Here is a 22,656-nt window from a genome sequence, read left to right on the forward strand (position 1 = left end):
TATAGGACTTTTGCTTTCCGACTTACCTCATGTTCTGTGATTATCTCCAAGATCATCTATGGGGCCTCAAAGAGCAGTGTTTCATTGTTTTCCATGGCTAGTATTCATTGTGTACATGGACCACTTCTTCTTTATCCTTTCATCTGTAGATGGACATTTTGGTTGCTTCACTGTCTTGTCTATTGTGAATAAGGCTGCAGTGCAGCTTTTGCAGCCCGGGTCTTCTTCATTCTGGTCTTCTCAGGTGAGAGGCCCATTGGTGCGCCTGCTGGATTGACTGGTACCTCAATTTTTCCTTTTAAACGCAGCTCTTTCCTGTTCTCATTATTAGCGTTTAACCCTTTTACATCTCACCAGCAGCTAGAGGGTACACAGTTCTCTAAAACCTCTTCAGCATTTATTGTTTGTAGACTTTTTGCCAATGGTCAGTCGACTGGTGTGAGTTGAAGACTTTTTGTAGATTAGATTGCATGAGTCTAATACTTCCTGAGGCTGAGCTTTTATCCATTTTCCTTTCTTTAAAAAGAGAGTGAGTAAAACTTACCTCTTCATACTGTCTTCTTGAAAATTTTGCCTGTTTTGAATTTTTTTTATCCATTCCCTACCTCAGCACAATTTTGAGGGCAGGTGTCCTTTACAGCCCTGAGTCCTTGTGAATGGTAAGTGACCATTAGCTGTGGGTTGAAAGCTGCTCTTGCGGGAATCGGCCACATGGCGGCAGCATTTCTCCTTTACCAAATCTGGTTACTAGGTCAACAGAGCCTTACTGGAAGTGGTGTTCTAGGTTGTAAATTAGAATGGCATGTGAGAGGAAAACGCCCTTTAATGTATGTCTCATTACTTCTTGTTGTTATTTTGAACTTAAGTTTTATTTTTTATCACAGCAAACTTGATTACAATGTTTTGTTTGTTCTAGGTGTGCAAGATGTGGTTCTTTCACACATATACATATATCTATTCTTCTTCGGAGCCTTTTCCCATGTAGGTTATGACACAATGTTGAGTAGTCTTCTCTTGGTATTGCGTAGGTCTTTGGTGATTACATATTTCACAGGTGTTTGTATCTCTCTGTTAACCTCAATACGGTAATGTATCCATTCCTCACACCTTTCTAATTGGTGAACCATAAGTTTTTTTATTGATTCTATGATAGTGTTTCTCTGTGGAAATATCTTTGTTTGTATCATTTTTTAGGTAACCCCTATATATGATATGATAGGATATGTGTCTTTCGCTTTCTCACTTACTCCAAGTTGCGTGATTACTTCTAGACTCATCTACGGTGCTGCAAATGGCATTGTTTCATTTTTTCACTAGCTCATATTCCATCTGTACAGGTAGCAGTTCTTCTTTGTCCACCCATCTGTCGGTGGATTTTTTGGTTACTTCCATATCTTGGCTATTGTAATAGTGTGCAATGCAGATTTGCGTGGCTGTGTCCTTCCAATTCTGTCTTCTTCGTTTATAGGTCCAGGAATAGGTCTGCTGGATCACATGGTAGCTCAATGTTTACTTTTTAAAGGCACCTCTGTTCTGTTCTCCTTAGTGGCTCTTTCCAGGTTACGTCCCACTTAAAGTGGAGGGCATGTATTTCTTCCCAGCACCTTCAGGATTTATTCTTTGTAGTTTTTGCTGATGATTATTCTGAGTGGTGTGAGCTGATACCTCTTTGTGGTTGAATTTGCATGTGTCTCATAATGCGTTGAAATTGAGCTTTAAGACATGATCTTTTTATTTTTCCAGCTGTGATTAGAGCTTATTTCTTCACAGTGTTTTCTTAAAGTATGTGTCACCATTTGTAATATTTTGGCCGTTATCTCCCTCAAGACATTTTGAGGGCAGGTTTCATTTACAGCCCTGCAGTACTTGTTCATATGAAGTGACCATTAGCTCAGGCTTTAAACCTGCTTTTGCAGGTAACGGCCAGAGAGCGGCAGCCTTTCTACGTTTCCCATGCTGGTACTAGGGAAACAGACCTAACGGCCAGTGGTGTTCTTCGGTTATAAATTAGAGTGCAATGTGCCCGGATAAAACCACAAATGTTGATGTCTCCTTGCTTTTGTTTGTTTTTAAATTGAGTTTATATTTATTATTAGAGTAATATTCCATTGTGTACGTGGACCACTTCTTCTTGGTGCATTCCTCGGTTGATGGACATTTTCATTGCTTCCAAGTGCTGGCTATGGTAAATCTTGCTGGCGTACAGGTTTGCCAGCCTGTGACTTTTTGATTCTCATTTTCTCAAGTGATAGGCCAAGCAGTGGTTGTGATTGATTGACTGGTAGCTCAATGTTTCCCTTTTCAAAGCACCTACACTGTGTTTTCATTAGTGGCTCTTTACATGCCCCCCCTTACAACCGAAGGTACGCATTTCTCCACACTCCCTTCACGGTTTATTTTTTGCAGCATTTTTCCTAATGGCCATTCTGACTGCTGTGAGCTGATAGGTTTTTGTAATATGGGTATGCATGTCATTAAAATTTTTTAAATTCGTCATATTCCTACCCCTTTTTCTTTTCTCTTAAAAGAAAAACCCGTGAGTACAATATAGCTCTTGAACTTGTCTTCTTCGAAGCTTGCCCTCTTTTGAATTTTTTGGTCGATTTTTGACCCCAGAAATTTTCTGGAGGGCAGGTATCATTTACAGAACTGCAAGTTGGTGAAAATTTAGTGACCTTTTGCAGTGGGTTCAAAGCTGCTGTTGTGGGAAACGGCCACAAGGAGGTAGCATTTCTCCATTCCCCAATCTGGGTACTAGGGCAGCAGAGCCTTTCTGGAAGTCCTTGTCCTAGGTTGTAAATTAGAATGGAAATTGCCAGGAGAAATCCCCATAAGTTTATGTCTCATTACTTCTTCTTGGTTTTTAAAATTTTTTTAATCTGGGTAAAGTTTAGAATATTGTTTGTCCTAGGTGTACACAATCTGGTTCATTTGTACATTATGTATGTCTATTAATGTACAGATCCTCTTCCCATGTAAAATATTACAGTGTTCCGTCGACCTCCCTTGCTATATGTTTGGTGTTTTTGATACATGTATATAATATGTATTTGTATATGTATGGTAACACTAATGCTCATTTCTCAATTTCCCCCCTCCTTTCCTTTCAGATGAGCATAGTTTGTTTTCTAAGCCTGTGAGTGTCTTTCTCTTTGGAAATATGTTCATCTGTGTCAGTTATTAGATAATGCCATAAGTGATAATATAGGATATAGGTGTTTTGCTTTCCGACCTACTTCATGTTTTGTGATTATCTCCAGGCTCAAGTATGGTTCCTCAAAGAGCAGTGCTTCAATGTTTTCCATGGCTAATATTCCATTGTGTACATGGACCACTTCTTCTTGGTGCATTCCTCTGTCGATGGACATTTTCGTTGCTTCCAAGTGTTGCCTATGGTAAATATTGCTGGAGTGCAGGATTTCCAGCCTGTGATTTTTGATTTTCATTTTCTCAGGTGATAGACCCAGCAGTGGGTATGATTGATTGACTGGTACGGTAGCTCAACGTTTACCTTTTCAAGGCAACTCCATTGTGCTTTCATTAGTGGCTCTTGCCACGTCCCCCTTAGAATCGAGGGTACGCATTTCTCCACAATCACGTCAGCATTTATTGTTGGCAGAATTTTTTTTGATGGCCATTATGACTGGTGTGAGCTGATAGGTTTTTGTAATTTGGGTTTACATGTCTGTAAAAATTCCTACAATTCATCATTTTTCCACGGCTTTTTCTTTTCTGTTAAAAGAAAAAAGCAAAAAAGTGTGAGTATAATATACCTCTTCAAATATTCTTTTTGGAAGGTTGCACTCTAGAATTTTTTGGTCGATTTTCGACCTCAGTATTTTTTGGAGGGCAGGTGTCATTTACAGAACTGCAATTGGTGAATATTTAGTGACCTTTTGCAGTGGGTTTAAAGCTGCTGTTGTGGGAAACGGCCACAAGGATGCAGCATTTCTCCATTCCCAAATCTGGGTACTAGGGCAGCAGAGCCATTCTAGAAGTCGTTTGTCTAGGTTGTAAATTTGAATGGAATGTGCCAGGAAAACCCCCCATAAGTCTATGTCTCATTACTCCTAGTTCGTTGTTTTAATTTTTTCAATTGGGGTAATGGTTAGAATGTTGCTTGTCCAAGGTGTACACACTCTGGTTCATCTACATATTCTACATACCTATTTATGTAGAGATCCTCTTCCCTTGTAAATTATTACAGTGTTCCGTAATCCTTCCTTGCTATATGGTCGGTCTTTTTGATATATGTATATAATATGTATTTGTATACATATGGTAACGCTAATCTTCATTTATCCATTCCCCCCACCTTTACTTTTAGATAAGCATAGTTCTTTTTTAATAAGTCTGTGATTGACTTTCTGTGTGGAAATATGTTCATTTGTGTCAGTTATTAGATAACGCCTATAAGTGATATCATAGGATATAGGACTTTTGCTTTCCGACTTACCTCATGTTCTGTGATTATCTCCAAGATCATCTATGGGGCCTCAAAGAGCAGTGTTTCATTGTTTTCCATGGCTAGTATTCATTGTGTACATGGACCACTTCTTCTTTATCCTTTCATCTGTAGATGGACATTTTGGTTGCTTCACTGTCTTGTCTATTGTGAATAAGGCTGCAGTGCAGCTTTTGCAGCCCGGGTCTTCTTCATTCTGGTCTTCTCAGGTGAGAGGCCCATTGGTGCGCCTGCTGGATTGACTGGTACCTCAATTTTTCCTTTTAAACGCAGCTCTTTCCTGTTCTCATTATTAGCGTTTAACCCTTTTACATCTCACCAGCAGCTAGAGGGTACACAGTTCTCTAAAACCTCTTCAGCATTTATTGTTTGTAGACTTTTTGCCAATGGTCAGTCGACTGGTGTGAGTTGAAGACTTTTTGTAGATTAGATTGCATGAGTCTAATACTTCCTGAGGCTGAGCTTTTATCCATTTTCCTTTCTTTAAAAAGAGAGTGAGTAAAACTTACCTCTTCATACTGTCTTCTTGAAAATTTTGCCTGTTTTGAATTTTTTTTATCCATTCCCTACCTCAGCACAATTTTGAGGGCAGGTGTCCTTTACAGCCCTGAGTCCTTGTGAATGGTAAGTGACCATTAGCTGTGGGTTAAAAGCTGCTCTTGCGGGAATCGGCCACATGGCGGCAGCATTTCTCCTTTACCAAATCTGGTTACTAGGTCAACAGAGCCTTACTGGAAGTGGTGTTCTAGGTTGTAAATTAGAATGGCATGTGAGAGGAAAACGCCCTTTAATGTATGTCTCATTACTTCTTGTTGTTATTTTTAACTTACGTTTTATTTTTTATCACAGCAAACTTGATTACAATGTTTTGTTTGTTCTAGGTGTGCAAGATGTGGTTCTTTCACACATATACATATATCTATTCTTCTTCGGAGCCTTTTCCCATGTAGGTTATGACACAATGTTGAGTAGTCTTCTCTTGGTATTGCGTAGGTCTTTGGTGATTACATATTTCACAGGTGTTTGTATCTCTCTGTTAACCTCAATACGGTAATGTATCCATTCCTCACACCTTTCTAATTGGTGAACCATAAGTTTTTTTATTGATTCTATGATAGTGTTTCTCTGTGGAAATATCTTTGTTTGTATCATTTTTTAGGTAACCCCTATATATGATATGATAGGATATGTGTCTTTCGCTTTCTCACTTACTCCAAGTTGCGTGATTACTTCTAGACTCATCTACGGTGCTGCAAATGGCATTGTTTCATTTTTTCACTAGCTCATATTCCATCTGTACAGGTAGCAGTTCTTCTTTGTCCACCCATCTGTCGGTGGACTTTTTGGTTACTTCCATATCTTGGCTATTGTAATAGTGTGCAATGCAGATTTGCGTGGCTGTGTCCTTCCAATTCTGTCTTCTTCGTTTATAGGTCCAGGAATAGGTCTGCTGGATCACATGGTAGCTCAATGTTTACTTTTTAAAGGCACCTCTGTTCTGTTCTCCTTAGTGGCTCTTTCCAGGTTACGTCCCACTTAAAGTGGAGGGCATGTATTTCTTCCCAGCACCTTCAGGATTTATTCTTTGTAGTTTTTGCTGATGATTATTCTGAGTGGTGTGAGCTGATACCTCTTTGTGGTTGAATTTGCATGTGTCTCATAATGCGTTGAAATTGAGCTTTAAGACATGATCTTTTTATTTTTCCAGCTGTGATTAGAGCTTATTTCTTCACAGTGTTTTCTTAAAGTATGTGTCACCATTTGTAATATTTTGGCCGTTATCTCCCTCAAGACATTTTGAGGGCAGGTTTCATTTACAGCCCTGCAGTACTTGTTCATATGAAGTGACCATTAGCTCAGGCTTTAAACCTGCTTTTGCAGGTAACGGCCAGAGAGCGGCAGCCTTTCTACGTTTCCCATGCTGGTACTAGGGAAACAGACCTAACGGCCAGTGGTGTTCTTCGGTTATAAATTAGAGTGCAATGTGCCCGGATAAAACCACAAATGTTGATGTCTCCTTGCTTTTGTTTGTTTTTAAATTGAGTTTATATTTATTATTAGAGTAATATTCCATTGTGTACGTGGACCACTTCTTCTTGGTGCATTCCTCGGTTGATGGACATTTTCATTGCTTCCAAGTGCTGGCTATGGTAAATCTTGCTGGCGTACAGGTTTGCCAGCCTGTGACTTTTTGATTCTCATTTTCTCAAGTGATAGGCCAAGCAGTGGTTGTGATTGATTGACTGGTAGCTCAATGTTTCCCTTTTCAAAGCACCTACACTGTGTTTTCATTAGTGGCTCTTTACATGCCCCCCCTTACAACCGAAGGTACGCATTTCTCCACACTCCCTTCACGGTTTATTTTTTGCAGCATTTTTCCTAATGGCCATTCTGACTGCTGTGAGCTGATAGGTTTTTGTAATATGGGTATGCATGTCATTAAAATTTTTTAAATTCGTCATATTCCTACCCCTTTTTCTTTTCTCTTAAAAGAAAAACCCGTGAGTACAATATAGCTCTTGAACTTGTCTTCTTCGAAGCTTGCCCTCTTTTGAATTTTTTGGTCGATTTTTGACCCCAGAAATTTTCTGGAGGGCAGGTATCATTTACAGAACTGCAAGTTGGTGAAAATTTAGTGACCTTTTGCAGTGGGTTCAAAGCTGCTGTTGTGGGAAACGGCCACAAGGAGGTAGCATTTCTCCATTCCCCAATCTGGGTACTAGGGCAGCAGAGCCTTTCTGGAAGTCCTTGTCCTAGGTTGTAAATTAGAATGGAAATTGCCAGGAGAAATCCCCATAAGTTTATGTCTCATTACTTCTTCTTGGTTTTTAAAATTTTTTTAATCTGGGTAAAGTTTAGAATATTGTTTGTCCTAGGTGTACACAATCTGGTTCATTTGTACATTATGTATGTCTATTAATGTACAGATCCTCTTCCCATGTAAAATATTACAGTGTTCCGTCGACCTCCCTTGCTATATGTTCGGTGTTTTTGATACATGTATATAATATGTATTTGTATATGTATGGTAACACTAATGTTCATTTCTCAATTTCCCCCCTCCTTTCCTTTCAGATGAGCATAGTTTGTTTTCTAAGCCTGTGAGTGTCTTTCTCTTTGGAAATATGTTCATCTGTGTCAGTTATTAGATAATGCCATAAGTGATAATATAGGATATAGGTGTTTTGCTTTCCGACCTACTTCATGTTTTGTGATTATCTCCAGGCTCAAGTATGGTTCCTCAAAGAGCAGTGCTTCAATGTTTTCCATGGCTAATATTCCATTGTGTACATGGACCACTTCTTCTTGGTGCATTCCTCTGTCGATGGACATTTTCGTTGCTTCCAAGTGTTGCCTATGGTAAATATTGCTGGAGTGCAGGATTTCCAGCCTGTGATTTTTGATTTTCATTTTCTCAGGTGATAGACCCAGCAGTGGGTATGATTGATTGACTGGTACGGTAGCTCAACGTTTACCTTTTCAAGGCAACTCCATTGTGCTTTCATTAGTGGCTCTTGCCACGTCCCCCTTAGAATCAAGGGTACGCATTTCTCCACAATCACGTCAGCATTTATTGTTGGCAGAATTTTTTTTGATGGCCATTATGACTGGTGTGAGCTGATAGGTTTTTGTAATTTGGGTTTACATGTCTGTAAAAATTCCTACAATTCATCATTTTTCCACGGCTTTTTCTTTTCTGTTAAAAGAAAAAAGCAAAAAAGTGTGAGTATAATATACCTCTTCAAATATTCTTTTTGGAAGGTTGCACTCTAGAATTTTTTGGTCGATTTTCGACCTCAGTATTTTTTGGAGGGCAGGTGTCATTTACAGAACTGCAATTGGTGAATATTTAGTGACCTTTTGCAGTGGGTTTAAAGCTGCTGTTGTGGGAAACGGCCACAAGGATGCAGCATTTCTCCATTCCCAAATCTGGGTACTAGGGCAGCAGAGCCATTCTAGAAGTCGTTTGTCTAGGTTGTAAATTTGAATGGAATGTGCCAGGAAAACCCCCCATAAGTCTATGTCTCATTACTCCTAGTTCGTTGTTTTAATTTTTTCAATTGGGGTAATGGTTAGAATGTTGCTTGTCCAAGGTGTACACACTCTGGTTCATCTACATATTCTACATACCTATTTATGTAGAGATCCTCTTCCCTTGTAAATTATTACAGTGTTCCGTAATCCTTCCTTGCTATATGGTCGGTCTTTTTGATATATGTATATAATATGTATTTGTATACATATGGTAACGCTAATCTTCATTTATCCATTCCCCCCACCTTTACTTTTAGATAAGCATAGTTCTTTTTTAATAAGTCTGTGATTGACTTTCTGTGTGGAAATATGTTCATTTGTGTCAGTTATTAGATAACGCCTATAAGTGATATCATAGGATATAGGACTTTTGCTTTCCGACTTACCTCATGTTCTGTGATTATCTCCAAGATCATCTATGGGGCCTCAAAGAGCAGTGTTTCATTGTTTTCCATGGCTAGTATTCATTGTGTACATGGACCACTTCTTCTTTATCCTTTCATCTGTAGATGGACATTTTGGTTGCTTCACTGTCTTGTCTATTGTGAATAAGGCTGCAGTGCAGCTTTTGCAGCCCGGGTCTTCTTCATTCTGGTCTTCTCAGGTGAGAGGCCCATTGGTGCGCCTGCTGGATTGACTGGTACCTCAATTTTTCCTTTTAAACGCAGCTCTTTCCTGTTCTCATTATTAGCGTTTAACCCTTTTACATCTCACCAGCAGCTAGAGGGTACACAGTTCTCTAAAACCTCTTCAGCATTTATTGTTTGTAGACTTTTTGCCAATGGTCAGTCGACTGGTGTGAGTTGAAGACTTTTTGTAGATTAGATTGCATGAGTCTAATACTTCCTGAGGCTGAGCTTTTATCCATTTTCCTTTCTTTAAAAAGAGAGTGAGTAAAACTTACCTCTTCATACTGTCTTCTTGAAAATTTTGCCTGTTTTGAATTTTTTTTATCCATTCCCTACCTCAGCACAATTTTGAGGGCAGGTGTCCTTTACAGCCCTGAGTCCTTGTGAATGGTAAGTGACCATTAGCTGTGGGTTAAAAGCTGCTCTTGCGGGAATCGGCCACATGGCGGCAGCATTTCTCCTTTACCAAATCTGGTTACTAGGTCAACAGAGCCTTACTGGAAGTGGTGTTCTAGGTTGTAAATTAGAATGGCATGTGAGAGGAAAACGCCCTTTAATGTATGTCTCATTACTTCTTGTTGTTATTTTTAACTTACGTTTTATTTTTTATCACAGCAAACTTGATTACAATGTTTTGTTTGTTCTAGGTGTGCAAGATGTGGTTCTTTCACACATATACATATATCTATTCTTCTTCGGAGCCTTTTCCCATGTAGGTTATGACACAATGTTGAGTAGTCTTCTCTTGGTATTGCGTAGGTCTTTGGTGATTACATATTTCACAGGTGTTTGTATCTCTCTGTTAACCTCAATACGGTAATGTATCCATTCCTCACACCTTTCTAATTGGTGAACCATAAGTTTTTTTATTGATTCTATGATAGTGTTTCTCTGTGGAAATATCTTTGTTTGTATCATTTTTTAGGTAACCCCTATATATGATATGATAGGATATGTGTCTTTCGCTTTCTCACTTACTCCAAGTTGCGTGATTACTTCTAGACTCATCTACGGTGCTGCAAATGGCATTGTTTCATTTTTTCACTAGCTCATATTCCATCTGTACAGGTAGCAGTTCTTCTTTGTCCACCCATCTGTCGGTGGACTTTTTGGTTACTTCCATATCTTGGCTATTGTAATAGTGTGCAATGCAGATTTGCGTGGCTGTGTCCTTCCAATTCTGTCTTCTTAGTTTATAGGTCCAGGAATAGGTCTGCTGGATCACATGGTAGCTCAATGTTTACTTTTTAAAGGCACCTCTGTTCTGTTCTCCTTAGTGGCTCTTTCCAGGTTACGTCCCACTTAAAGTGGAGGGCATGTATTTCTTCCCAGCACCTTCAGGATTTATTCTTTGTAGTTTTTGCTGATGATTATTCTGAGTGGTGTGAGCTGATACCTCTTTGTGGTTGAATTTGCATGTGTCTCATAATGCGTTGAAATTGAGCTTTAAGACATGATCTTTTTATTTTTCCAGCTGTGATTAGAGCTTATTTCTTCACAGTGTTTTCTTAAAGTATGTGTCACCATTTGTAATATTTTGGCCGTTATCTCCCTCAAGACATTTTGAGGGCAGGTTTCATTTACAGCCCTGCAGTACTTGTTCATATGAAGTGACCATTAGCTCAGGCTTTAAACCTGCTTTTGCAGGTAACGGCCAGAGAGCGGCAGCCTTTCTACGTTTCCCATGCTGGTACTAGGGAAACAGACCTAACGGCCAGTGGTGTTCTTCGGTTATAAATTAGAGTGCAATGTGCCCGGATAAAACCACAAATGTTGATGTCTCCTTGCTTTTGTTTGTTTTTAAATTGAGTTTATATTTATTATTAGAGTAATATTCCATTGTGTACGTGGACCACTTCTTCTTGGTGCATTCCTCGGTTGATGGACATTTTCATTGCTTCCAAGTGCTGGCTATGGTAAATCTTGCTGGCGTACAGGTTTGCCAGCCTGTGACTTTTTGATTCTCATTTTCTCAAGTGATAGGCCAAGCAGTGGTTGTGATTGATTGACTGGTAGCTCAATGTTTCCCTTTTCAAAGCACCTACACTGTGTTTTCATTAGTGGCTCTTTACATGCCCCCCCTTACAACCGAAGGTACGCATTTCTCCACACTCCCTTCACGGTTTATTTTTTGCAGCATTTTTCCTAATGGCCATTCTGACTGCTGTGAGCTGATAGGTTTTTGTAATATGGGTATGCATGTCATTAAAATTTTTTAAATTCGTCATATTCCTACCCCTTTTTCTTTTCTCTTAAAAGAAAAACCCGTGAGTACAATATAGCTCTTGAACTTGTCTTCTTCGAAGCTTGCCCTCTTTTGAATTTTTTGGTCGATTTTTGACCCCAGAAATTTTCTGGAGGGCAGGTATCATTTACAGAACTGCAAGTTGGTGAAAATTTAGTGACCTTTTGCAGTGGGTTCAAAGCTGCTGTTGTGGGAAACGGCCACAAGGAGGTAGCATTTCTCCATTCCCCAATCTGGGTACTAGGGCAGCAGAGCCTTTCTGGAAGTCCTTGTCCTAGGTTGTAAATTAGAATGGAAATTGCCAGGAGAAATCCCCATAAGTTTATGTCTCATTACTTCTTCTTGGTTTTTAAAATTTTTTTAATCTGGGTAAAGTTTAGAATATTGTTTGTCCTAGGTGTACACAATCTGGTTCATTTGTACATTATGTATGTCTATTAATGTACAGATCCTCTTCCCATGTAAAATATTACAGTGTTCCGTCGACCTCCCTTGCTATATGTTCGGTGTTTTTGATACATGTATATAATATGTATTTGTATATGTATGGTAACACTAATGTTCATTTCTCAATTTCCCCCCTCCTTTCCTTTCAGATGAGCATAGTTTGTTTTCTAAGCCTGTGAGTGTCTTTCTCTTTGGAAATATGTTCATCTGTGTCAGTTATTAGATAATGCCATAAGTGATAATATAGGATATAGGTGTTTTGCTTTAAGACCTACTTCATGTTTTGTGATTATCTCCAGGCTCAAGTATGGTTCCTCAAAGAGCAGTGCTTCAATGTTTTCCATGGCTAATATTCCATTGTGTACATGGACCACTTCTTCTTGGTGCATTCCTCTGTCGATGGACATTTTCGTTGCTTCCAAGTGTTGCCTATGGTAAATATTGCTGGAGTGCAGGATTTCCAGCCTGTGATTTTTGATTTTCATTTTCTCAGGTGATAGACCCAGCAGTGGGTATGATTGATTGACTGGTACGGTAGCTCAACGTTTACCTTTTCAAGGCAACTCCATTGTGCTTTCATTAGTGGCTCTTGCCACGTCCCCCTTAGAATCAAGGGTACGCATTTCTCCACAATCACGTCAGCATTTATTGTTGGCAGAATTTTTTTTGATGGCCATTATGACTGGTGTGAGCTGATAGGTTTTTGTAATTTGGGTTTACATGTCTGTAAAAATTCCTACAATTCATCATTTTTCCACGGCTTTTTCTTTTCTGTTAAAAGAAAAAAGCAAAAAAGTGTGAGTATAATATACCTCTTCAAATATTCTTTTTGGAAGGTTGCACTCTAGAATTTTTTGGTCGATTTTCGACCTCAGTATTTTTTGGAGGGCAGGTGTCATTTACAGAACTGCAATTGGTGAATACTTAGTGACCTTTTGCAGTGGGTTTAAAGCTGCTGTTGTGGGAAACGGCCACAAGGATGCAGCATTTCTCCATTCCCAAATCTGGGTACTAGGGCAGCAGAGCCATTCTAGAAGTCGTTTGTCTAGGTTGTAAATTTGAATGGAATGTGCCAGGAAAACCCCCCATAAGTCTATGTCTCATTACTCCTAGTTCGTTGCTTTAATTTTTTCAATTGGGGTAATGGTTAGAATGTTGCTTGTCCAAGGTGTACACACTCTGGTTCATCTACATATTCTACATACCTATTTATGTAGAGATCCTCTTCCCTTGTAAATTATTACAGTGTTCCGTAATCCTTCCTTGCTATATGGTCGGTCTTTTTGATATATGTATATAATATGTATTTGTATACATATGGTAACGCTAATCTTCATTTATCCATTCCCCCCACCTTTACTTTTAGATAAGCATAGTTCTTTTTTAATAAGTCTGTGATTGACTTTCTGTGTGGAAATATGTTCATTTGTGTCAGTTATTAGATAACGCCTATAAGTGATATCATAGGATATAGGACTTTTGCATTCCGACTTACCTCATGTTCTGTGATTATCTCCAAGATCATCTATGGGGCCTCAAAGAGCAGTGTTTCATTGTTTTCCATGGCTAGTATTCATTGTGTACATGGACCACTTCTTCTTTATCCTTTCATCTGTAGATGGACATTTTGGTTGCTTCACTGTCTTGTCTATTGTGAATAAGGCTGCAGTGCAGCTTTTGCAGCCCGGGTCTTCTTCATTCTGGTCTTCTCAGGTGAGAGGCCCATTGGTGCGCCTGCTGGATTGACTGGTACCTCAATTTTTCCTTTTAAACGCAGCTCTTTCCTGTTCTCATTATTAGCGTTTAACCCTTTTACATCTCACCAGCAGCTAGAGGGTACACAGTTCTCTAAAACCTCTTCAGCATTTATTGTTTGTAGACTTTTTGCCAATGGTCAGTCGACTGGTGTGAATTGAAGACTTTTTGTAGATTAGATTGCATGAGTCTAATACTTCCTGAGGCTGAGCTTTTATCCATTTTCCTTTCTTTAAAAAGAGAGTGAGTAAAACTTACCTCTTCATACTGTCTTCTTGAAAATTTTGCCTGTTTTGAATTTTTTTTATCCATTCCCTACCTCAGCACAATTTTGAGGGCAGGTGTCCTTTACAGCCCTGAGTCCTTGTGAATGGTAAGTGACCATTAGCTGTGGGTTAAAAGCTGCTCTTGCGGGAATCGGCCACATGGCGGCAGCATTTCTCCTTTACCAAATCTGGTTACTAGGTCAACAGAGCCTTACTGGAAGTGGTGTTCTAGGTTGTAAATTAGAATGGCATGTGAGAGGAAAACGCCCTTTAATGTATGTCTCATTACTTCTTGTTGTTATTTTTAACTTAAGTTTTATTTTTTATCACAGCAAACTTGATTACAATGTTTTGTTTGTTCTAGGTGTGCAAGATGTGGTTCTTTCACACATATACATATATCTATTCTTCTTCGGAGCCTTTTCCCATGTAGGTTATGACACAATGTTGAGTAGTCTTCTCTTGGTATTGCGTAGGTCTTTGGTGATTACATATTTCACAGGTGTTTGTATCTCTCTGTTAACCTCAATACGGTAATGTATCCATTCCTCACACCTTTCTAATTGGTGAACCATAAGTTTTTTTATTGATTCTATGATAGTGTTTCTCTGTGGAAATATCTTTGTTTGTATCATTTTTTAGGTAACCCCTATATATGATATGATAGGATATGTGTCTTTCGCTTTCTCACTTACTCCAAGTTGCGTGATTACTTCTAGACTCATCTACGGTGCTGCAAATGGCATTGTTTCCTTTTTTCACTAGCTCATATTCCATCTGTACAGGTAGCAGTTCTTCTTTGTCCACCCATCTGTCGGTGGACTTTTTGGTTACTTCCATATCTTGGCTATTGTAATAGTGTGCAATGCAGATTTGCGTGGCTGTGTCCTTCCAATTCTGTCTTCTTAGTTTATAGGTCCAGGAATAGGTCTGCTGGATCATATGGTAGCTCAATGTTTACTTTTTAAAGGCACCTCTGTTCTGTTCTCCTTAGTGTCTCTTTCCAGGTTACGTCCCACTTAAAGTGGAGGGCATGTATTTCTTCCCAGCACCTTCAGGATTTATTCTTTGTAGTTTTTGCTGATGATTATTCTGAGTGGTGTGAGCTGATACCTCTTTGTGGTTGAATTTGCATGTGTCTCATAATGCGTTGAAATTGAGCTTTAAGACATGATCTTTTTATTTTTCCAGCTGTGATTAGAGCTTATTTCTTCACAGTGTTTTCTTAAAGTATGTGTCACCATTTGTAATATTTTGGCCGTTATCTCCCTCAAGACATTTTGAGGGCAGGTTTCATTTACAGCCCTGCAGTACTTGTTCATGTGAAGTGACCATTAGCTCAGGCTTTAAACCTGCTTTGGCAGGTAACGGCCAGAGAGCGGCAGCCTTTCTACGTTTCCCATGCTGGTACTAGGGAAACAGACCTACCGGCCAGTGGTGTTCTTCGGTTATAAATTAGAGTGCAATGTGCCCGGATAAAACCACAAATGTTGATGTCTCCTTGCTTTTGTTTGTTTTTAAATTGAGTTTATATTTATTATTAGAGTAATATTCCATTGTGTACGTGGACCACTTCTTCTTGGTGCATTCCTCGGTTGATGGACATTTTCATTGCTTCCAAGTGCTGGCTATGGTAAATCTTGCTGGCGTACAGGTTTGCCAGCCTGTGACTTTTTGATTCTCATTTTCTCAAGTGATAGGCCAAGCAGTGGTTGTGATTGATTGACTGGTAGCTCAATGTTTCCCTTTTCAAAGCACCTACACTGTGTTTTCATTAGTGGCTCTTTACATGCCCCCCCTTACAACCGAAGGTACGCATTTCTCCACACTCCCTTCACGGTTTATTTTTTGCAGCATTTTTCCTAATGGCCATTCTGACTGCTGTGAGCTGATAGGTTTTTGTAATATGGGTATGCATGTCATTAAAATTTTTTAAATTCGTCATATTCCTACCCCTTTTTCTTTTCTCTTAAAAGAAAAACCCGTGAGTACAATATAGCTCTTGAACTTGTCTTCTTCGAAGCTTGCCCTCTTTTGAATTTTTTGGTCGATTTTTGACCCCAGAAATTTTCTGGAGGGCAGGTATCATTTACAGAACTGCAAGTTGGTGAAAATTTAGTGACCTTTTGCAGTGGGTTCAAAGCTGCTGTTGTGGGAAACGGCCACAAGGAGGTAGCATTTCTCCATTCCCCAATCTGGGTACTAGGGCAGCAGAGCCTTTCTGGAAGTCATTGTCCTAGGTTGTAAATTAGAATGGAAATTGCCAGGAGAAATCCCCATAAGTTTATGTCCCATTACTTCTTCTTGGTTTTTAAAATTTTTTTAATCTGGGTAAAGTTTAAAATATTGTTTGTCCTAGGTGTACACAATCTGGTTCATTTGTACATTATGTATGTCTATTAATGTACAGATCCTCTTCCCATGTAAAATATTACAGTGTTCCGTCGACCTCCCTTGCTATATGTTCGGTGTTTTTGATACATGTATATAATATGTATTTGTATATGTATGGTAACACTAATGTTCATTTCTCAATTTCCCCCCCTCCTTTCCTTTCAGATGAGCATAGTTTGTTTTCTAAGCCTGTGAGTGTCTTTCTCTTTGGAAATATGTTCATCTGTGTCAGTTATTAGATAATGCCATAAGTGATAATATAGTATATAGGTGTTTTGCTTTCCGACCTACTTCATGTTTTGTGATTATCTCCAGGCTCAAGTATGGTTCCTCAAAGAGCAGTGCTTCAATGTTTTCCATGGCTAATATTCCATTGTGTACATGGACCACTTCTTCTTGGTGCATTCCTCTGTCGATGGACATTTTCGTTGCTTCCAAGTGTTGCCTATGGTAAATATTGCTGGAGTGCAGGATTTCCAGCCTGTGATTTTTGATTTTCATTTTCTCAGGTGATAGACCCAGCAGTGGGTATGATTGATTGACTGGTACGGTAGCTCAACGTTTACCTTTTCAAGGCAACTCCATTGTGCTTTCATTAGTGGCTCTTACCACGTCCCCCTTAGAATCAAGGGTACGCATTTCTCCACAATCACGTCAGCATTTATTGTTGGCAGAATTTTTTTTGATGGCCATTATGACTGGTTTGAGCTGATAGGTTTTTGTAATTTGGGTTTACATGTCTGTAAAAATTCCTACAATTCATCATTTTTCCACGGCTTTTTCTTTTCTGTTAAAAGAAAAAAGCAAAAAAGTGTGAGTATAATATACCTCTTCAAATATTCTTTTTGGAAGGTTGCACTCTAGAATTTTTTGGTCGATTTTCGACCTCAGTATTTTTTGGAGGGCAGGTGTCATTTACAGAACTGCAATTGGTGAATACTTAGTGACCTTTTGCAGTGGGTTTAAAGCTGCTGTTGTGGGAAACGGCCACAAGGATGCAGCATTTCTCCATTCCCAAATCTGGGTACTAGGGCAGCAGAGCCATTCTAGAAGTCGTTTGTCTAGGTTGTAAATTTGAATGGAATGTGCCAGGAAAACCCCCCATAAGTCTATGTCTCATTACTCCTAGTTCGTTGCTTTAATTTTTTCAATTGGGGTAATGGTTAGAATGTTGCTTGTCCAAGGTGTACACACTCTGGTTCATCTACATATTCTACATACCTATTTATGTAGAGATCCTCTTCCCTTGTAAATTATTACAGTGTTCCGTAATCCTTCCTTGCTATATGGTCGGTCTTTTTGATATATGTATATAATATGTATTTGTATACATATGGTAACGCTAATCTTCATTTATCCATTCCCCCCACCTTTACTTTGAGATAAGCATAGTTCTTTTTTAATAAGTCTGTGATTGACTTTCTGTGTGGAAATATGTTCATTTGTGTCAGTTATTAGATAACGCCTATAAGTGATATCATAGGATATAGGACTTTTGCTTTCCGACTTACCTCATGTTCTGTGATTATCTCCAAGATCATCTATGGGGCCTCAAAGAGCAGTGTTTCATTGTTTTCCATGGCTAGTATTCATTGTGTACATGGACCACTTCTTCTTTATCCTTTCATCTGTAGATGGACATTTTGGTTGCTTCACTGTCTTGTCTATTGTGAATAAGGCTGCAGTGCAGCTTTTGCAGCCCGGGTCTTCTTCATTCTGGTCTTCTCAGGTGAGAGGCCCATTGGTGCGCCTGCTGGATTGACTGGTACCTCAATTTTTCCTTTTAAACGCAGCTCTTTCCTGTTCTCATTATTAGCGTTTAACCCTTTTACATCTCACCAGCAGCTAGAGGGTACACAGTTCTCTAAAACCTCTTCAGCATTTATTGTTTGTAGACTTTTTGCCAATGGTCAGTCGACTGGTGTGAGTTGAAGACTTTTTGTAGATTAGATTGCATGAGTCTAATACTTCCTGAGGCTGAGCTTTTATCCATTTTCCTTTCTTTAAAAAGAGAGTGAGTAAAACTTACCTCTTCATACTGTCTTCTTGAAAATTTTGCCTGTTTTGAATTTTTTTTATCCATTCCCTACCTCAGCACAATTTTGAGGGCAGGTGTCCTTTACAGCCCTGAGTCCTTGTGAATGGTAAGTGACCATTAGCTGTGGGTTAAAAGCTGCTCTTGCGGGAATCGGCCACATGGCGGCAGCATTTCTCCTTTACCAAATCTGGTTACTAGGTCAACAGAGCCTTACTGGAAGTGGTGTTCTAGGTTGTAAATTAGAATGGCATGTGAGAGGAAAACGCCCTTTAATGTATGTCTCATTACTTCTTGTTGTTATTTTTAACTTAAGTTTTATTTTTTATCACAGCAAACTTGATTACAATGTTTTGTTTGTTCTAGGTGTGCAAGATGTGGTTCTTTCACACATATACATATATCTATTCTTCTTCGGAGCCTTTTCCCATGTAGGTTATGACACAATGTTGAGTAGTCTTCTCTTGGTATTGCGTAGGTCTTTGGTGATTACATATTTCACAGGTGTTTGTATCTCTCTGTTAACCTCAATACGGTAATGTATCCATTCCTCACACCTTTCTAATTGGTGAACCATAAGTTTTTTTATTGATTCTATGATAGTGTTTCTCTGTGGAAATATCTTTGTTTGTATCATTTTTTAGGTAACCCCTATATATGATATGATAGGATATGTGTCTTTCGCTTTCTCACTTACTCCAAGTTGCGTGATTACTTCTAGACTCATCTACGGTGCTGCAAATGGCATTGTTTCCTTTTTTCACTAGCTCATATTCCATCTGTACAGGTAGCAGTTCTTCTTTGTCCACCCATCTGTCGGTGGACTTTTTGGTTACTTCCATATCTTGGCTATTGTAATAGTGTGCAATGCAGATTTGCGTGGCTGTGTCCTTCCAATTCTGTCTTCTTAGTTTATAGGTCCAGGAATAGGTCTGCTGGATCATATGGTAGCTCAATGTTTACTTTTTAAAGGCACCTCTGTTCTGTTCTCCTTAGTGTCTCTTTCCAGGTTACGTCCCACTTAAAGTGGAGGGCATGTATTTCTTCCCAGCACCTTCAGGATTTATTCTTTGTAGTTTTTGCTGATGATTATTCTGAGTGGTGTGAGCTGATACCTCTTTGTGGTTGAATTTGCATGTGTCTCATAATGCGTTGAAATTGAGCTTTAAGACATGATCTTTTTATTTTTCCAGCTGTGATTAGAGCTTATTTCTTCACAGTGTTTTCTTAAAGTATGTGTCACCATTTGTAATATTTTGGCCGTTATCTCCCTCAAGACATTTTGAGGGCAGGTTTCATTTACAGCCCTGCAGTACTTGTTCATGTGAAGTGACCATTAGCTCAGGCTTTAAACCTGCTTTGGCAGGTAACGGCCAGAGAGCGGCAGCCTTTCTACGTTTCCCATGCTGGTACTAGGGAAACAGACCTACCGGCCAGTGGTGTTCTTCGGTTATAAATTAGAGTGCAATGTGCCCGGATAAAACCACAAATGTTGATGTCTCCTTGCTTTTGTTTGTTTTTAAATTGAGTTTATATTTATTATTAGAGTAATATTCCATTGTGTACGTGGACCACTTCTTCTTGGTGCATTCCTCGGTTGATGGACATTTTCATTGCTTCCAAGTGCTGGCTATGGTAAATCTTGCTGGCGTACAGGTTTGCCAGCCTGTGACTTTTTGATTCTCATTTTCTCAAGTGATAGGCCAAGCAGTGGTTGTGATTGATTGACTGGTAGCTCAATGTTTCCCTTTTCAAAGCACCTACACTGTGTTTTCATTAGTGGCTCTTTACATGCCCCCCCTTACAACCGAAGGTACGCATTTCTCCACACTCCCTTCACGGTTTATTTTTTGCAGCATTTTTCCTAATGGCCATTCTGACTGCTGTGAGCTGATAGGTTTTTGTAATATGGGTATGCATGTCATTAAAATTTTTTAAATTCGTCATATTCCTACCCCTTTTTCTTTTCTCTTAAAAGAAAAACCCGTGAGTACAATATAGCTCTTGAACTTGTCTTCTTCGAAGCTTGCCCTCTTTTGAAATTTTTGGTCGATTTTTGACCCCAGAAATTTTCTGGAGGGCAGGTATCATTTACAGAACTGCAAGTTGGTGAAAATTTAGTAACCTTTTGCAGTGGGTTCAAAGCTGCTGTTGTGGGAAACGGCCACAAGGAGGTAGCATTTCTCCATTCCCCAATCTGGGTACTAGGGCAGCAGAGCCTTTCTGGAAGTCATTGTCCTAGGTTGTAAATTAGAATGGAAATTGCCAAGAGAAATCCCCATAAGTTTATGTCCCATTACTTCTTCTTGGTTTTTAAAATTTTTTTAATCTGGGTAAAGTTTAGAATATTGTTTGTCCTAGGTGTACACAATCTGGTTCATTTGTACATTATGTATGTCTATTAATGTACAGATCCTCTTCCCATGTAAAATATTACAGTGTTCCGTCGACCTCCCTTGCTATATGTTCGGTGTTTTTGATACATGTATATAATATGTATTTGTATATGTATGGTAACACTAATGTTCATTTCTCAATTTCCCCCCTCCTTTCCTTTCAGATGAGCATAGTTTGTTTTCTAAGCCTGTGAGTGTCTTTCTCTTTGGAAATATGTTCATCTGTGTCAGTTATTAGATAATGCCATAAGTGATAATATAGGATATAGGTGTTTTGCTTTCCGACCTACTTCATGTTTTGTGATTATCTCCAGGCTCAAGTATGGTGCCTCAAAGAGCAGTGCTTCAATGTTTTCCATGGCTAATATTCCATTGTGTACATGGACCACTTCTTCTTGGTGCATTCCTCTGTCGATGGACATTTTCGTTGCTTCCAAGTGTTGCCTATGGTAAATATTGCTGGAGTGCAGGATTTCCAGCCTGTGATTTTTGATTTTCATTTTCTCAGGTGATAGACCCAGCAGTGGGTATGATTGATTGACTGGTACGGTAGCTCAACGTTTACCTTTTCAAGGCAACTCCATTGTGCTTTCATTAGTGGCTCTTGCCACGTCCCCCTTAGAATCGAGGGTACGCATTTCTCCACAATCACGTCAGCATTTATTGTTGGCAGAATTTTTTTTGATGGCCATTATGACTGGTGTGAGCTGATAGGTTTTTGTAATTTGGGTTTACATGTCTGTAAAAATTCCTACAATTCATCATTTTTCCACGGCTTTTTCTTTTCTGTTAAAAGAAAAAAGCAAAAAAGTGTGAGTATAATATACCTCTTCAAATATTCTTTTTGGAAGGTTGCACTCTAGAATTTTTTGGTCGATTTTCGACCTCAGTATTTTTTGGAGGGCAGGTGTCATTTACAGAACTGCAATTGGTGAATACTTAGTGACCTTTTGCAGTGGGTTTAAAGCTGCTGTTGTGGGAAACGGCCACAAGGATGCAGCATTTCTCCATTCCCAAATCTGGGTACTAGGGCAGCAGAGCCATTCTAGAAGTCGTTTGTCTAGGTTGTAAATTTGAATGGAATGTGCCAGGAAAACCCCCCATAAGTCTATGTCTCATTACTCCTAGTTCGTTGTTTTAATTTTTTCAATTGGGGTAATGGTTAGAATGTTGCTTGTCCAAGGTGTACACACTCTGGTTCATCTACATATTCTACATACCTATTTATGTAGAGATCCTCTTCCCTTGTAAATTATTACAGTGTTCCGTAATCCTTCCTTGCTATATGGTCGGTCTTTTTGATATATGTATATAATATGTATTTGTATACATATGGTAACGCTAATCTTCATTTATCCATTCCCCCCACCTTTACTTTTAGATAAGCATAGTTCTTTTTTAATAAGTCTGTGATTGACTTTCTGTGTGGAAATATGTTCATTTGTGTCAGTTATTAGATAACGCCTATAAGTGATATCATAGGATATAGGACTTTTGCTTTCCGACTTACCTCATGTTCTGTGATTATCTCCAAGATCATCTATGGGGCCTCAAAGAGCAGTGTTTCATTGTTTTCCATGGCTAGTATTCATTGTGTACATGGACCACTTCTTCTTTATCCTTTCATCTGTAGATGGACATTTTGGTTGCTTCACTGTCTTGTCTATTGTGAATAAGGCTGCAGTGCAGCTTTTGCAGCCCGGGTCTTCTTCATTCTGGTCTTCTCAGGTGAGAGGCCCATTGGTGCGCCTGCTGGATTGACTGGTACCTCAATTTTTCCTTTTAAACGCAGCTCTTTCCTGTTCTCATTATTAGCGTTTAACCCTTTTACATCTCACCAGCAGCTAGAGGGTACACAGTTCTCTAAAACCTCTTCAGCATTTATTGTTTGTAGACTTTTTGCCAATGGTCAGTCGACTGGTGTGAGTTGAAGACTTTTTGTAGATTAGATTGCATGAGTCTAATACTTCCTGAGGCTGAGCTTTTATC

The sequence above is a fragment of the Balaenoptera physalus genome (genome assembly GCF_965194825.1).
Source record: "Balaenoptera physalus genome assembly, chromosome: 9".
In the NCBI taxonomy this organism is placed as follows: domain Eukaryota; kingdom Metazoa; phylum Chordata; class Mammalia; order Artiodactyla; family Balaenopteridae; genus Balaenoptera; species Balaenoptera physalus.